We start from the raw sequence: 17,085 nt of genomic DNA on the forward strand, positions 1-17,085 counted from the left end.
AGAGAGCAGTAGAAAATAGGAGCAGGTGTTGTGGCTGTGCTTAAGAAGTGTACTGATGATTTTAAGAAGAACAGATTCAGCTTTGATTACTGTCATTTTAGTACAAGGGGCATTCAATAAGTAATGCAATTTTTTTTTTTGAAAGCTGATTAGTTTCACTCAGGATTCCAATACCCCTCTACACGCTGCATTGGGAGGTGGTAACTTCTGCCATGAATGTCACAGTGGTTTACAGATTATAAATGTAGATGAAGAATTAAAGGATTCCTATTGGGTTACTTTTAGTCTACTGAAGAGTATCTTCACAAGACTCTTAAAATTACTGAATTAGGTTATAATTACTATTAGCACTATAAGATTATATTACTTCATAATTTAGGTCATTCTATTTTACTGCATTGAAATAAAGAATACATTTTTTTCTGTTCCCACTTTACAGAGACTTCTCACTGAGGGATTCATTGAATATGGCCATGTGGGATTAGCCGAGCAGTCTTAAGGCGCTGCAGCCATGGACTGTGCAGCTGGTCCCGGCGGAGGTTCGAGTCCTCCCTCGGGCATGGGTGTGTGTGTTTGTCCTTAGGATAATTTAGGTTAAAGTAGTGTGTAAGCTTAGTGACTGATGACCTTAGCAGTTAAGTCCCATAAGATTTCACACACATTTGAACATTTTTGAACATTGAATATGATTTACAAGATGAAACATAAAATTTTATTTAAAAGCTGTAAAAAACAAACACATTGTCTGTTGAATAAATATTAAATGGTGATGGGGACAAGTTAAAAGATAATCTTTCTGTATAAGATGACATTGTGAAATACTATAAAGAACAATAAGGAGAAAATGCCAAGATAGTGTCTTGGTTTCATAATAAAAGTAGCCAGTTTTCCTATGACCTGTACGGTCATGAACAGTATTTGGCTTTAAATGTTTGAAATATTAGAGAAACATTTTGCATTTCTAAAAGAATGAATGTTCTAAATGTTTATGTGTACACAAAAAGAAAAATTATAAATGGAGAAGAAAGTATGGAAATGATGTATTTTTAGTGCCATATGTTGTTATTACATACCAAGCACACTAAATTTAACAATTTAAAAAGCAAGTTCAAGCAGTTTAAAAATTAGTTCAAGCAGTTGAAAAACTATTGGCAAAAAAATCTATAAAATGGCATTGGATGTCACCAAACTCAAAAAAACTATCCTGAGTCAGCTCACTGTTGTATGCATGGTGTGTTCCAGGTCATTAATATGCTGTCAAACTGATAGCAATGCAACTGATGACTGAACTGAAATATTTTAACAGCATGAGAGAGAATTCTTTCAGCCCCAAGAAATTTTAGTTGAAATAAGATAGAAATTGGATGGTAAATAACTGACTTGATGGAACCAGTATGTCCATTTTTGTATACTTTCTGTATCTTTTTGAGAAAAGAGATTGTAGTTCTGTGATCATTAGTTCATTTTTGTGTCTCATTTTGCCATTTCAATGATAGTGTTCTTATACTTGGGATTTTGATATACTGGTAATTAACCAATGAAATATGCACAACATGTTGTTATTAAAAATGAAACCATTTATATTATGGTAAATGGCTTGCTAAATACCATCTTAGTGTGTTGAATCCATCTCTCTTCAAGAATATTTCCCTGTGCTGAGGCAATATCATGTGCATTCTTTAGAAAACTGTAGGCCTTCTTGATGTTACCTTTAATGTAGTTGTAATAAGCCATCAAGTGCAAGAATCTGAAAACACACAGATTTTCTCAGAGAAAGTAATGTACCTCATTATGTTAATATTTAGCTTATTGATATACATGTACACATAATCAAACCCTACTTACCGTGGTTGTGTGACTTTCATGGCACCTACAACCTCGTGCAATGCATGGATAAGATCTTTGATCAACTGACACTTCTCAAGTACAGGTGCGAGTGGATTTTGTGTGTGAGAACTTATAAGTAATCCCTCAAGTAAATTAAGAGAAGTGTTAATATTTCCCATCGAGATTTCTGGTAGCACTATGTTGTGTGGTACAGCGTAATTTTCCCATAGAGTAGAACTTTCCCAGTCCCTTATGCGTATACACCTAAATGTTATGAAAGAAAAAATGAGCACAATAAGTAAATTGGATTAAGTTTATTATTATTATTATTATTACAGTTATTCATTGTGCATAATTATCAGCCACTTAAGCTAACCTTCTTCCTTTATTATATCTGGTACTCAGCTTTATGATGGATGGCTGTATGGGTAAGGTCAAGTGACGAATAAAACAACTCAGCCTGATAGTGAAAATGAGAATTTATGTTTTCAAACACCTTTTATTTTTAATATAATCTTCTTTAACATTAATACACTTTGTCCAGTGGCATTCCAGTGACATTATTTCTTCTTTCTAGTGTTCCTGTGAATGTGCTGCAAGATACTCATCTGCAGCTGTGACTGCTACTTAGTTGGAGAAAAATGCTGGTCAGCAGAAAGACTAGTCTCTCTCCCAAAAAATTTCAATAGTCACTTTATGTATAATAATGCATCAGACGAAACAGTGCACAGTAGTTTTTGTGTTCAAGATACTCTCTATGTAGTCTTACACACTTACAGTTAACATTGATCTTGGTAAATAAATGTTTGGATTGATAGCATCTCACCTGTACCAGGTTTAGGTTTTGAATATATATTAAATACGTAACAATTCCTACCATTGTATGTATGCCCAGAGACATCAATGGAATTAAAACTCTAAACATAAAATTTACCATACTTGTTACAAAATGCAGTTCTCAGTTTTTCTTCATAAGTAACTTTAGGAGCTTGCAACTCCTTAGATATATGTTCAATTCATAAATGTATCCTACAGACATGTAATGTAGCCTTATTAATAATTATCTTCTGGAGTTATTTTTAAAACCGCCATTTCATACATAATATTGTACTCTGAAAGGTTAGGAAAATTTATGGCATATGTATCAGATGACTGCTTACCATGCATAAACTACACACTTTTGAACTGAATTCCTTGCCTCCAGCACCCGGAGGAGCATCTCAGGCATCACCTGAATAAGTTATCCAGCTTTCTGACATCGCACAGCCAGACTGGGGCACCATTATCCAACCTCCATACTACCCACAGTATTCCTCCTCATGAACACCTTCTAGCATGCAGACCCTGCAGTAGCGAACCTTTTCAACTTGACACATCCCCTAAAACTCCCTTCCAACACTCCATTAAACCCAGAGCTTAAACAATCCCAAGCCACTGCTGTTAATCTTTCCACAAAAAACCTCAGTCCCACAGAAATTCCAGTCCTATGTCAAGGCCTCAACTACAAAACTGTACCCAAATTTAACCATGCTGGATTTGTCAAAGACCTACTCTCTTTCTCCCTATCCCCATAATGCATATAATGCAAACACTTCATTGCCACCAATCCCTCTAACAAAAGCCAACCTAATCCATTCACTGAACCCTGCCTCTCCCAATTCATACCACCATTCATACCAGCCTATTCAGTCCGTTTTAGTTTTATTTCTAGACCATGCCCTCTTATACAAATTATAGATTCCGGTATATCTCCTGAAGAAGGCTGAACTATTTGGGCTGAAACTTAGGTAAAGGTTGGTTTCATTACCGCAATCGAGACTGATAGTTTCTTATATATTAGATTATCACGATTGCCGACTGCTGCAATGTTGAAAGTACAAAGCTCCTGACCTATCGTCCTACCTGCAGACAGAGGTTCCACCACTGTCATTATGAATTGCAGTGACTACCTGGTGGAAGGCCTCTGCCTATTGTCTGACTCCTCCACCTTGTAACGTTCTCCTTGGGTCATTAACACTTGACTTAAATTTCGTTAGCGTGGGATTCATTGATGACTGAAAAATAAATTTCAAGCTTCACAAAATTTATTGACAACTGAACTACACACTCCACACATAAAAAAAACACTGACTGACTGACTTTCTTGCAGCATCACTGCATCACTTTATATAGAATTTAAAAAATGAATTTCAAAATAACCCATTATTAATTTTGTACAATTTTGATGTTATAATTAAAATTTAAAATATGTAAAGAAACTGATGTTACAGCTGAATAAGGTATAAAATACAATATTGAATGACATAATTTTTTGTAGTAATATCTGTAGGTTTCCATAAGAAAATCAATCTGAACTTTAATTACAATGATGTCTCTTATTTTAGTTATGTAATTAATTACAGTTTGAATTTGGTTACTAACATTCAACGGCAGTACAGAACTCATGCTTTATCTGATTAAGTACATAAAATGCACAAGTAAGGCCTCAAATTCTGGAAATTGAAAAGTTGTGTGATGTAAACAATTGGAGGGTTAGTTAGAAATGTAATTACAAAGAATATTGATTACCAAGGAGGACATAAAAATAGATAAAAAATGAAAATACATCACTTGTAATAACTATTAACCTGTTTCTCGAGATAATGAGGTTTTCTGTGTTAACTCATTAATCAAGTGCAATTATGGTAAATAGAGGCATTAGTTATTTATGCCAACATTTCCACAACCTGTTAACATTTGTTGCCATATATTTATTACTTCAATTTCTCAATTAGATATTTGATTTAGCATTTGTACATAATTTTGTTAATGACAACTATCTATTGACAATTACGACAATATGCGTCCTTCCAGAATATTCTGTATGTTTTCACAAAAATATTTGGTGTTTTAGCAAACTGGATAGGTCAATACCTATAAAGATACACATACAAGGCCTTAGGAAGCACAGTATCGTCCGATAACTACCCGGATGCATATAAAAAAGGTGGTCTCAGTCACTTCATTATAATCTTGGGGAAGGCTGTATCATTATAACATATACACTCTGCCAGAATGATCCCATCACAGATGTCCAACATAACTTCTAATCTGTGCTTAAAGCTTCAGTCCCTTTGAACCTTTTCCTTGAATTCATTTCCCTCCTAACCCCTTTGGCACCCCATACACCCAGCTTCTACATGCTCCCCAAAATCTTCACAAACCCAGCAATCCTGGACTCTCCATTTTTTTGTAGCTCGTTATTGTGCTCCCACTGAAAGAGTTCCAGCCTTCATTAGCGAACACCTTCTTGTGCTCCCACTGAAAGAATTTCAGCCTTCATTGATCAACACCTCCAACCAACTGCCTGAAATCTAGTCTCCCATGTCAAAGATACCAACCAATTCCTTCAAAGACTCTCCACCATCCCAACTCCTTCATCTCCTAGATCCCTACTCATCACTCTTGATGCGATTTCCCTATATACCAGTATCCCTCATGCTCATCCTCTTGCCGTCATTGAATACTACTACTCCTAACATCCTTCAGACCTCAAATCCATTACCTCATTACTCATACATCTTACTAACTTGATCATAACACACAACTACTTCTCCTTTGAAGGGAAGGTATATGAACAAATCCCTTGCAAAGCCATGGGCACCCACATGGCACACTCTTGTGCCAATCTGTTCATGTGCCATCTAGAGGAAACCTTCCTAGCCTCTCAAAACCCCAACCCTTGGTCTTGATCAAGTCCACTAATGATATATTCATGATCTGTACTCAGAGCCAAGGCACACTATCCTCATTCCTTCACAAAATCAACACCTCCTCTTCCATCTGCTTTATATGGTGCTCCTTGACCCAGTGTACCAGCTTCCTGGATGCTGACCACTTCCTCTCTGATAGCTCCATCCACACATCTGCCCATATCAAACCCACCAAGCATTAAGAGCACCTACATTAAAAAATCGAATTTTTATCATCACATAACATGCCTTATACAGTTGAAGATTGTGACATAAGTGAATTGTCAATTTTAAGACTAACATGGAGGTTAATCAGTCAGTCTAAGGTGACAATATGTACGTATTACTTTACATGATTATCATTTATTTTTAACTCTATGGTTATAAAATATATGGTGTTACTACTGCTATCTCTTAAACACCAAAAATTCTCTCTCAAACAGCATGGCCATCCAGGGATGGCATATTTGCAATTACAAGAACTCCCTTGCCCAGTATGCTGAAGGTCTCACAAAGACCTTTACTGACAGGCACTATCCCACAGACCTAGTCCACAAAAAACTTTCCCTTGCCATTTCTCCACACACCCCCAGATTTCCCATCACCCCCAACAACAGGCTACAGAGGAGCACTGCTTTCATCAGCTACGAAAAACCCATACTGGAAAAACTGAACCACATCCTTCACCATGGCTTTGATTACCTATAACTTTGTCCTGAAATGAGGAGCATCTTACCCAAGATCCTTCCCACCCCTACTAAAGCAGTATTCCATCACCCACCCAACCTCCTCAACCTCAATTCCTATGCCACTTCCAATCATAACCCCTTATGACGGGTAACATACACTCATGGAAGCCTCAAGTGTGAGACCTGCCAATATATTTGCTCAGCATTTCCTATTACAGTCCTGTTACAGGCTTATCATACCCCCTAAGAGGTATGGTCATCTGAGGAAGTATCTATGTCATTTATCAGCTCTGCTGCAATCATTGGACAGATTTTTATATTGGTATGAATACCAATCAGCTATCCACAAGCATGAATGGCCACTACCAAAATGTGGCCAAGAGCAAAGAGGATCACCCTGTGGCACAAAATGCAGCTGAACATTACATGGTTGAATTCAGTGGCTGCCTCACAATCTGTGCCATCTGGATCCTCCCTTTCACCACCAGCTTTTCTGAAGTGTGCAGATGGGGTTATCCTTACAACACATTCTCTGTTCCCAAAATCATCCTATCCTCAACCTGTGTTAACCTACTGTCTGTACATCATACACCCAACAGTTTCCACCATGTTTGTCCTATCACCTCCTCCCAATTCCTGTTCACTCACCCTCATTGTGCACTGCTCTCTGCCAATACACCCTCTGATCTGTTCCCCTTCTCTGTTGCTCTCCTTCTCTGCTCTCCGAATGTGTTATTCAATTGTGTCACCTGCTTTGTCACTTGGCAAAAACATGGTGCAGGGCTTATAATATGCTTATTTCTATATTTGACTCCTGGACAGACAATGACATCTCATTCTCATATTCTGTTGAAGTTTTGATATTCTCATAAAAGGTTCGGACATTCTCAAATGAGGCCATGTCACTCTGCTCACAGTGTGTTCATGTCCTCTACCTTAACAAAGTATCAATGATAGCTGTGACAGTTCAAGGGATAACATTCCAATGACTTAATAATGCATCAGGTGTTACATACATCTCATTCAATACAAATATTATGAGCCTGTGATGCGTGATTGTTAGGCTGGATTTATTTTTACATTTACAGTCACTGGCCTATCTTCAACCATACGCTTCAGAATATAAGCATACTGCTTTGACCTATTCCAGTTGAACTCTTCAAACAAAATAACCTCATGCAACCTATAATTTTAGTCTTAAAATCCAAATTCCAAATAGAATGGCTTAAACACAGATTGCTTCCAGGTAATCATTTTCTCAATCATTATTCACTTTCTCATATTTGTATCACCTTACAGATGTAAAGGCAGTTTCTTTACCCTTGTCTTTCCTCTTTGATTTACGCACTTGCACATCAAAGACTCCACTAGTAGTACCATAGCCCATAATAACCTTTGCCTAAATTCATCCACACTCATGTTCGCATCTTTTTTGAGCTATGAATGCAACACAGATTCATAGTAGAATTGTCATAGTCAATTGCATCTTAAGGAAAGTTTGAAATGTAACATTCAAAGTGATAGTTATCTCTTTCAGCTTTATGTGTAGTTGTCATGCCCTTGGATCTTTTTTCAACTTCTTCTCTGACTATAGTCTATTTAAAACTCAGAACTGCTACATCACATTTCTACAAAATAACTTGAGAGAATCTTGTTGTGTTAACAGCCTGTATATTCTCTTCATTAATGCATACATTAATCAGATTACATTAATACCATCTTGTCTTAATGTCCAGATTCAGGAATGAAAGAAAAAAAGTTCATTTAACATTTACATAACTAGGTTCCATAGTTCATATATCTTTGCTTTGGAAGACTGAACATCTCTAAGGCAAGCTGACAATCCTTGGAATGTTTATTTTGTCCATAAGAAGGCACAAGAATTCACATCACTTCTCTGCAGTGGTATGCATCACTCCAAGTTCACTGGGAAACTACTAAATTGCAAAGAGACAAAATACCAGGCTTGTGCTTCCCTCTAGGAGGCACAATGCCAAAGATAGAATATTAGTAAGCTATGTTTCAGCTGAGATCATATGATGTCAGAGTAAGAAACAAAAATGAGTGGGGAAGAGAAATGCAAAGTCAAATTAATAGTTCAATTAAAGACTGAAAAAGAGATGGTAAAAATCAAAGCTGGAGTGAGGATGAACTAGGAGCTAATCTACATTAACCCCTACCCTAAGCTCCTCTCTCCCTTTTCTGTCACCCATAGCCTTTTCAGTTTTTGTTTGTACTTCCTTGAACTTTCACTCTTTTCTCTCAGAGGACAGAAATAATACTTGCAAAAGCTCGTAAAAGTATCTATTGAGAGTTATGGAATCTCACAACTTGAAGGTACATAGTGGTCAGCCATTTTGTGTCTTGGGAATTTTATAGTTTTGTTAGTTATTTATTACTCCAGATGGGACTATATGTAAAGTGATTAGAAAGTTTTACTTTTTGTCAACAGTAAATGCAATTGCCTAAAAATGGTGAGCAAGTCCTGCTTCCATATTTTGGAATATTTTAGCAGCATTATCTATTGTCATGACTGAAAGACTGACCAGAAGTCTAGATCAATTTTTCTGTTTCACTATGTTCAACTTTCCTAGACAATGTATCATTTGCAAATTTTGAGGGGAGAGATGTAAACTGTATTATGGGTTCTGGTTGTACTTTCAAAATGATTAATATTGGTGTTGGCAGCGCTGCCTTTAAAACTGTCAAAAACTTCTGCGTACCACTAAATTGTGGATATTTCATTGATTAAAAATCTACTGTAGATGTAGTAGGCAGTTAAAAGTTTAGTTTTAGTGCAACTGCCTAAATGTTAGCATATGTTCATTTACAGTAATTAGGTGTCAAATACTAACAACAGTCAAAGCTCTAAGGGCAGCAAAGCTAAGTACTTACTGTAGTATTGCTGTAAAATCTCATGAAGAGTAATAATAAGGCTTCAAAGGAAGTAACTCAATAAAATTCCATTAAATGATGAAATGGTTTGTTCGTAATGAAAAACAAGCTTCCGTTAACTAGTCTTCAGTATGGTATGGTGTATATGGTATAAAATGATAAAGTTTTAGTGTTAGCATTACCAATATTGTATGTAAATAAAATATTAATTTATTTATTATGAAAACTTACAGTTTGTGATATGAATTGTTAAAAATATTCATCTTACATAATTTACCACTGGAAAACTCCTCATTTTACAAAGCAATTTAGTTAAAATATTTGTTTGTTCTGTGGTGACCTTGAGATAAGAAATGAAATTCTTTGTATGAATATTTTTGGACTGCAATTTATTATAACATAAATTGTAAAATGGCCTAAATCACATATTCTGTATCCTGCTACTAGTGTGTGTGTGTGTGTGTGTGTGTGTGTGTGTGTGTGTGTGTGTGTCAAGTGTAATGTCGGTGTGCATGTGTACTTAAATCAACTGCCAACTGTATCAGCACAGGCTGGCCAGTAGAGGCCACCTGTAAGAAGAACATGGCAAGGTGTCCACTGTGCTGACATGCCTATTTACATGTAGAGCAGTGGTAACTTACCCTCACTATGTACTTTTAGTTTGTACTGCTCACATAAGTTTTTCTATGTATCCCTTATGTTGCACCTTCTACAGGATTCGTTTGTCTTGTTACATGTGTAGTCATGAGAAGTTTATTTTTGTTATTGCTCAGAGGTTTATGAATGAAACCTTATTTGTGTTCCTTGGACTGGTTTTGTGTGTTACTTGTTTACTACAGTATGCATTTTCAGGATGTTATATAAGTTATTGTGGCTAGCAGTAATAATAGTAGTAGCACTAGCAGCAGCAGCAGTAGCAGCAGCAGCAGCAGCAGCAGTAGTAGTAGTCATAGTTTTATACATCTGTACATCTCTTCGACAAGGATATTGAACATGTCTTGGTATTACAATTTAAGAAGAACAAAAATAAAATATTCAAGTAATAGACACTTACATACTTACAGTCTAGTTTGACCAGGAGCGGACAAGTAGTCAGCCATGGTATTATAGGAAGAACCATCTCAAAATTTGCCTGAAATGATTTAGGGAAACCACAAAAAACCTAAATAAGAATGTCTGGGTGAAGATTGGGGCCTCCACTCTCCAGAATGCAAGGCTACTCTGTTTGCAACAGAGCTGCCTGACTCAATTATCCATAACATATAATACTGTTCTATGAATAACAATGAAAACAATAAATTTTTGATAAAATAATTTAATTAAATAGATAAAAAAATCAGCTCACCAAGAGGCAGCAGAAACACACACAAAACAGGATTCTAATTAGGCAAGCTTTCAGAACCAGTGGCTGCTTCTTAAGGCAGAATGGTTGAAGAGGAAAGAAGAGAGGTGAAGGAAAAGGACTAGAGAGGTCTAGGGAAAGGGGTACATTTTGGTACAGTCACCCAGAACTGCAGGTCAGGGGAGACTTACCACAAGGGGTGAGAAGGAAAGACTGATTGTTGGGGAATGCATCGGACTAAATTTGAAAACCTGTGATCTTAAATTTGGAAGAGAGGGTAGTATGCAAGACAAAGATCTGGATTCGTCCTCCAGACACCAGTTTCTCAGAACTCTGCAGATGGGAACTAGCACCACAACGTGTCCTTGGTACCTGCCACCCACTTGGCCCTAATTTATGTTAATTTCTTCTGTCTCGGCACACAGTAACTACTCTTTTCTTTACTCTGTTTTAGTTTTTACATCTTTCATTGTCTTACCCATCCATTTTTCACTACTCCCTCCCACCTCTGTTATGTACAATGCACTTAGCTTTTCACTCTTATTAACTCATGAATGATGTTTAAGCAGTAATCTCTGTCTTGCATATTACTGTGTCTTCTACCTTTAAGTTCTCAGGTTTTCAAATCTCATCTGATGCAGCCTCCAACAATCAATCTTTTCTTCTCATCCTATGCAGTAAGTCTCCCCTGACCCGTGGTTCTGGACGACTGTCCCAAAATATGCCCCTTTGCCCCTACATCCTTTCTAGTGCTAATTTCTGTGCATGCAGACAGGTCCATTTTTATTTGCATATAACAATTCCATTGTTATTTACGAATTTGTGCATAACAATTTATGGTTCATTACACTACATGGCCTTCTGATTGGCTTTTGCAGATATATTCACAAATTTGACAGCTATTTTCTTTCTCACCCTCCAATTATCTTGATTATCTGTAATTCTTTCACTTCTTTCACTTTTTGTGTGCTTGTTTTCCAGCACACCTCTCTGCTTTATTTTCCAAGCTATGTACATTACATTTTCTCCTATGACTTTCACTTTCTATTTATCTATTTTCAATTTTTTTCTGCTTTCTTGACTTTCTAATCAATTTTTCTTTCCTTTTCTCTTTTCCAGTCATTTATTCATATCATATAGATTGTCCACTTATTACCTCGTACTAACCATTGTCTGGTCTCACATTTTTGTATGAATTTTTCTGATTTTTGCGAGTTTTTTCCCTGCTTTTCTTCCATTTTTCTGTCTTTCCACCCTCTGCGTATTTTTTTTTCATTATTATTAATTTTTTGTCACTCTCCAAACTGTCCTCTCTTGCCATGATAAATCCCATCTCATATCACATCCATTCTTTTTGAAAATATACTTTTGCACTATCAAAACTAAGGTTCCACATTCTGTTTCTTGAAACCTGCATGTCCCTTGGAATTACTCCGAAAGTCCTAACACTGAAAGTCCCTGTTTCTGGATGCAGTCCTACCGTATACCAGGCTCTTTTACAGTTTCAAGTATACCAATCACTTGCTCTTACCTGGATAATCTGTGACATATATGCCTCATAGCCAATTTCCACTCCACAAGACTTCTCTCCTCCTAAAAAATCCTGCAGTTATCTGCCCCTCATGTTTCCTTGGATGGTATCATCTGCCAAGCCAACCTCAGACTGCAACAACTTGCCAGTTGTCACCTCAAACAGATATCCCACCTTCTCCAAAACTACCTGAACAGTGGTGTTTCCATTCCTGTCCCTCTGTAGCTCCCTAAACAGCCACACCATCAACCACCACTCCTCTCCTACAAACCAATTAGACAAGCATCCCACAGCCTTCACCACTGCCTCCCAGACCAAGAATAACCCATAATCACAAGAACCAGTCACAACAACAGTACAGTGTCCTTAGCCTCTCATCTAAAGCACTCTCCCCTTCTTAATTATGTATAGTATCTAAGGGTCTCACTTTCATCTCACCCTAAACCTGCATTTGATCAAGTTGCTTTGGTGAAGGACTTCTTTCCCTCACATGTAATGTCAATTGGAAATATCACTTTGCAACCCAATCCCAGAACCTCTCCAACAGAAAACCTGACATTGAACTCTGGCTTGAACAGTTCAGACCATCATCCCGAACAGCTCAGACCACTATGCCAACTTGATCCACCACCACCACTACCTCAAAATCATCCCTTACAAGTCATCCAAGATTTCTTCACATCCAGCATTGCTTCACAACCTTTCCTCAGCTAACCTACAACATGATCCTAACCTGTCCTCTCCAGGACTCCAGGCTCTACATTCCCTAAAAGCTGATGACTCCATAATTACCCTCCCAGCAGACAAAGGATCTACCACTGTAGTACTTGACCAAAAGGAGTATGTTAGGGAAGGTCTACACCAGCTGTTTGACGCCTCTACAAACAGCATCTGCCATCAAGATCCCATTCCTGTGATTCAAACTGACCTGCAGTCCCCCCTTAATACCTCAGGCCCCTCACAAGGACCGACACCTCAAACTATAGAACTTCTCACCCCACCCACCATGCACCCCCGCCTTTATCTTCTTCCTAAGATCCACAATCCCAATCATCTTGGCCGTCCTGTAGTTGCTGGCTTCAAAGCACCCATCGAATGTATATCTACCTCAGTTGATCAGCACTTGCAGTCCATAGTACAAAGCTTCCCCTCCTACATCAAAGATACCAACCATTTCCTAGATCATCTGAAATCCATGCCTGTCCCACTCCCACCACACACCTTGCTTGTCACCACTGATGCCACCTCCCTCTATACCAACATCTCACATGTACATGGTCTGTCTGCTGCTGAACATTTCTTCAGTCAGCACACCTGATTCCAAACCTATGACATCCTTCCTACTCACCTTAATCAACTTTATACTTACCAACAACTACTTCAATTTTGAGGGGCAGACATACAAACAGATCAGGGATATGGCCAGAGAGACCAGGATGGCTTCTTCCTGTGCCAACCTTTCCATGGGTCGCTTGGAGGAGGCTTTTGTGGAATTCATGTCTTCAGTCCCTGGTTTGGTTTAGATACATTGATGACATCTTTACTATATGGACTCAAGGTGAGGCTGACCTGTTAAAATTACTGGAATCTCTGAATGACTTCTCTGAATTAAATTTCACATGTTCCTCTTCTGAATCCCATGCCACTTTCCTTGATGTTGATCTCATCCTCACCATATGCCAGCTATACAGTTCTGTCCACATTAAACCTACCAACAAACAACATTACTTACATTTTGACAGTTTCCATCCTTTCCATGTCAAACATTCTCTCCCATACAGCCTTGGTATTCAAGGCAAATGTATGTGTTCAGATGCAGACTCTTTATAGCAATACACCACCATTCTCACCTCAGCCTTCACTGCATGTAATTACCCCACCAGCCTAGTTTGAAAGAAGATTTCCCAGGCCATCACATCCAATCTTGGTACAGCTGATCCCTTCATTCAACAGCTTCAGAGTAAATCACTGGTGACTCAGTATTATCCTGGTATGGAATGTATTAATCAGCTACTTTGACAGGGCCATGACTTCCTAAAATCATATCCTGAAATGAGATCCATTCTGTCTGAAATTTCGTCCAGAACACCTAGTATAGTCTTTTATCATCCTCCCAATCACCACAATATTCTTGTCAGACTCTATGCTCCCTCTGCACCCATCTCCCTACCTACCCTATGGCTCCTACCCCTGTGACCATCCCCACTGCAAGACTTTCCTTATGCACACTCCTACCACCATCTATAGAAGCCCTATAACTTAAAAAACATATAATATAAAAGGGGGAACCACATGTAAAAAAGATGATGGTGTCATTTATTGACTAGTTAAGTCATCAGAAGATCAAAACAAATTGCAAAACGATTTAGAAAAGGTATATGTATGGTGCAAAATTGGCAGATGACCCTAAATAACGAAAAGTGTGAGTTCATTCATATGATTGCCAAAAGAAGTCTGTTAAACATCTTACATGATAAATCAGGCAAATCTAAAGGCCTTTAAATTCAACTAAGTACCTAGGAATTAAAGACAGCTTAAACTGGAAGGAACACACAAAAAATGTTGTGGGGAAGGGTAACCAAAGACTGTGTATTATTGGCAGGACATTTAGGAAAAGTAACTGATCTACTAAGGATACTGCCAACACTACACTTGCTCGTCCTCTTTTAGAATACTACTGTGCAGTGTGGGATCCTTGCCAGATAGGACTGATGCGGTACATCAAAAAGTTCCAAGAATGGCAGCACATTTTCTGTTATCTTGAAATAGGGGAGTCTCATTGAAATGATACAGAATTTGGGATGGACACCATTAAAACAAAGGTGTTTTTCATTGTAGATGAACCAACTTTCTCCTCTATATGCTCTCTATATGTTTTACTGTGCATTCATAACTAATGCCTTTGACAATGCCTGTAGTCAGTCTTTCATTATATCATTATCGCTATTTCATTTTTTAATAAATTTTAGCTTTACCATATCTGGGGGGTCTTTCACTATGTTATTACACAATAGCATGATGTGTGTGCCATTTCTATATAAATACTTTGTTTTTGCATTTTGTAAAACTTAGGGAGATCTGATAAGATAGACATCCTGTGCCTGTCTGAGCACCACATAACCACAAGGCCAAATAAGTGACATGTAAAAGATTACACTATTGCAGCTTACTCATGCAGAAATAACGTGAGGAAAGGAGGAGTTGTTACATACATTAAGACAGAACACAAGTTCAAAAACACTGAGGCAAGTAGATTTTGTAGTGATCAGCATATAGAAGCGTGTGCTTGTGAATTAATGCTGAAAAATAGTTCACTTTTAATTGTACCTGTATACAGATTGCCACTGAGAAATTTTGAACTATTTATGAGGAATCTGGGTGCCTTACTGTGCTATTTGTTAGAAAACAGCAAGCAGTTAATAGTCTGTGGTGACATCAATGTAGATTTTGTAAAGGATTCTGATAAGAAAAATGATCTTGAAACCTTATTTGCGTTCTACAATTTGGTCTCAGTAGCTAATTTTCTGACATGGGTGGATACAGAACGTGTTACGCTAATTGATTACGTTTTCTTTGATGAAGTTCAAAGCAAGAAAACAGCTGTTTAACCAGTAGCAAGTACTCTCTCTCTGCTCATGATGAGCAGTTACTTAGGATAAGTAACATAGCACCTTACTATGGATACTCCACAGTGGAAATGGTTAGAATAGTTAATGGCTCCAGGACAAATGTTTTTAAGAATAGTTTACAGGAGATGACAAGGGATGTAATGTATAATGAACCAATGCTAACATCAAATTTAATCTATTCCATGATAAATTCCTATCATTATTTAAAAATAGCTTTCTGTGTCAGCTGTTGAGAAAGCACACTAAACAGCAGCATAAAAAACCATGGACCACTAGAGAGATTAAAGTGACTTGTGAAAGGAAAAGGGAAATGTCTGTATCGGAAAAACAGATAGGGATTCTGCAGTAGTTGGACAGATTGAATAACATTAGATTAGATTCAGTTTTCATTCCATAGACCCAAAAATGAAATGATCCTCATGGGTGTGGGACAAGTCAGAAAGTATAATATAAAAAACAAAACATTTGAATTTAACACTCACTACTCTTATCAGTTGTCAGGAGACCATCAAAATAGGTGAATACATTACAGGAAATGGAATCTGCTAATAATTACACAATTAAGACACTATGAGAATGAAACATAGTTATGCACTTTTAATAAATTTATCACACAAAATAACTAATCTTGACTATTGTGACCAAGCGCTGTCAAAACGAAATCTAACAGACATTTTTACTTAAGCTGGTCTAATATTCCCTGTTAAATATTCGTCTATAGAAAACTTCTCAAGGTTATTAAGAAATGCTATTAAAAAATCAGGGAACATGCATATAATGTCAGAAATCACTTACAATAACAGATTTAAGGCTGTATGGAAGGTAGTGAAACAAGAGACAGGACAACCAGACACAAAACAAGACATCACCACCTCTGAACCGAATGAAAGGACTATAAATTACATGTCACAGGTAGCAAATGCTGATGTCCTTGACAAATATGAGTTCACTACATGCATGTTTTTAGATCTTTCTGAGGTTTTCACCACTTCTGAACTGAATGAAATGACTACAAATTACGTATCACAGATAGCAAATGCTGATGTCCTTGACAAATATGAGTTCACTACATGCATGTTTTTAGATCTTTCTGAGGTTTTTAATGTTGTTGACCATAAGATTCTAATAAATAAGCCAGAAGTATTACAAATGAGACTGGCAACTAGTGCCTGTTTCCAATAATATAATGAAAATTAATGCCACAAATTTTAGTATGAACATGAAAATGACAGCATTAAATCAAATATGGATGGTACCTCTATAGGCTGTGAAACAAATGGAAAATATCTAGAGTGAATATTGATTCTCACTTGAAGTGGTGTGAATACAGAAAGTTACTTGCAAACAGAATGTCAAAACCATGTTACATCCTTAGACACCAGTCATCAGTGTATAATGGGCAGTGTATTTTATTCCATACTGTTCATCGGTAAACTCCAGT

The sequence above is a fragment of the Schistocerca serialis genome, chromosome 6, assembly GCF_023864345.2.
Source record: "Schistocerca serialis cubense isolate TAMUIC-IGC-003099 chromosome 6, iqSchSeri2.2, whole genome shotgun sequence".
In the NCBI taxonomy this organism is placed as follows: domain Eukaryota; kingdom Metazoa; phylum Arthropoda; class Insecta; order Orthoptera; family Acrididae; genus Schistocerca; species Schistocerca serialis.